Genomic DNA, 2,152 nt, shown 5'->3' with positions numbered 1-2,152 from the left:
CCATGAAAAGAATGTTGTAACTCTGTGAGATGTATTCACACATAAAAAAACCTTTCTCAGAAAGCTTCTTTCTGTTTTTCTTTCTGATGTTATTTCCTTTGTCACCATAGGCTTCAATATGATTGAAAATATCCCTACTCAAATAACCCAAAAACACAGCTATCAAACTGATCCACTGAAAACATTGTGTAACTCTGTGAGATAAATTCACAAATAACATAGTTTCTCAGAAATTTCTTTCTAGTTTTTGTCTGAGGATATTTAATTTTTAATAATAAGCTTCAAAGCTCCGAAATATACCATTGTAGATTCCAAGAAATCAGTGCTAGCAAACTACTCAATGAGATGATCAGTGTAATTTTGTGAGTTGAATTCACCCATCACAAGGAAGTTTCTCAGAAAGCTTCTTTCCAGTTTTTATCTGAGGATATTTCTTTTCTCACCATAGGCCTCAGTGCACTCCCATATATCCCTTTGCAGATTCCTTGAAAACAGTGTTAGCAAACTGCTCCATGAAGAGAACGGTGTAACACTCTGAGATGAATTCACATATCTCAAAGCAGTTTCTCAGAAAGCTTGTTTCCAGTTTTTATCTGAGGATGCTTCCTTTTTAACTGTAGGGATCAATGTGCTCCAAAATATCCCTTTGCAGATTCCACAAACAGAGTATTAGCGAACTGCTCCATCATAAGAATGCTGTACTTCAGTGAGATGAATTCACACATCACAAATAATTTTATCAGAAAGCATCTTTCTCGTTTTTATCTGAGGATATTTCTCTTGTCATTACAGGCTTCAATGCAATCCAAAATATCCCTTCTCAGATACCACAAAAACAGTGCTACCAAACTGATCCATGAAAAGAATCATGTAACTCTGTGAGAAGAATTCACGAATCACAAAGCAGTTTTCCAGAAAACTTCTTTCTACTTTTTCTATGAGGATATTTTTTTGCCACCATAAGCTTCATTGTGCTCTGAAATATCCCTTTGCTGATTCCGAGAAAACAATATTAGCAAACTACTCAATGAAAACAACAGTGTAACTCTGTGAGACGAATTCACACATCACAAAGCACTTTCTCAGAAAGCTTCTATCTAGTTTTTATCTGAAGATATTTCCTTTTTCACTATAGGCCTCAATGTGCTCCCAAAAATCCCTTTGCAGATTACACGAAAACAGTGTTAGTAAACTGCTCCATGAAAAGAAAGCTGCAACTCTGTGTGACGAATTCACACATCACAAAGAACCTTCTCAGAAAGCTTCTTTCAAGTTTTTATCTGAGTATATTCCCTTTTTCTCTATAGGCCTCCATGTGCTTCCCAATATCCCCTTGTAGATTCCACGAACACAGTGCTAACAAACTGATCCATTAAAAGAATCTTGTAACTCTGTGAGATGAATTAACACATCAGAAAGCGTTTATTCAGAAAAATTCCTTCTAGTTTTTATATGAGGTTATTTCCTTTGCCATCTTAAACTTCAATGTTCTCCAAAATAACCCTTTGCAGATTCCACGAAAACAGTGTTAACAAACTGTTCAAAGAAAGGAACGGTGTATCTCTCTGAGATGAATTCCCACGCCACATAGCAGTTTCTCAGAATGTGCCTTTCTAGTTTTTGTCTAAGGATATTTCCTTTTAAACCATAGGCTCCAATGTGTGCAAAAATATCCATGTGCAGATTGTTCGAACACAGTCTTAGGAAACTGCTCCATTAAAGGAAAGATGTAACTCCTTGTAATAAATTCACACATCATGAAGAAGTTTCTCAGAAAGCTTCTTTCTAGTTTTTCTCTGATGGTATTTCCTTTGTCATCATAGGTTTCAATGCACTCCCAAATATCCTGTTGCAAATTCCTTGAAAACAATGTTATCAAACTGCTCAATGAAAATTACGTTGTAACACTGTAAGATGAGTTCACACATCACAAAGGACTTTCTCAGAATGCTTCTTTCTACTTTTTATATGAGGATATTTCCTTTTCACCATTGGCTTCAAGGTGATCCTAAATATCCCTTCTCATAATCCCCCAAAACAGTGCTACCAAACTGATCCATGAAAAGAACCCTGTACCTCTGTGAGGTGAATTAACACATCACAAAGCAGTTTCTCAGAAAGCCTCTTTCTAGTTTTTATATGAGGATATTTT

Source organism: Mandrillus leucophaeus, unplaced genomic scaffold (genome assembly GCF_000951045.1).
Source record: "Mandrillus leucophaeus isolate KB7577 unplaced genomic scaffold, Mleu.le_1.0 Scaffold1252, whole genome shotgun sequence".
NCBI lineage: Eukaryota > Metazoa > Chordata > Mammalia > Primates > Cercopithecidae > Mandrillus > Mandrillus leucophaeus.
The sequence above is the reverse complement of the archived record's forward strand: the minus strand, read 5'-3'. Positions refer to the sequence as shown.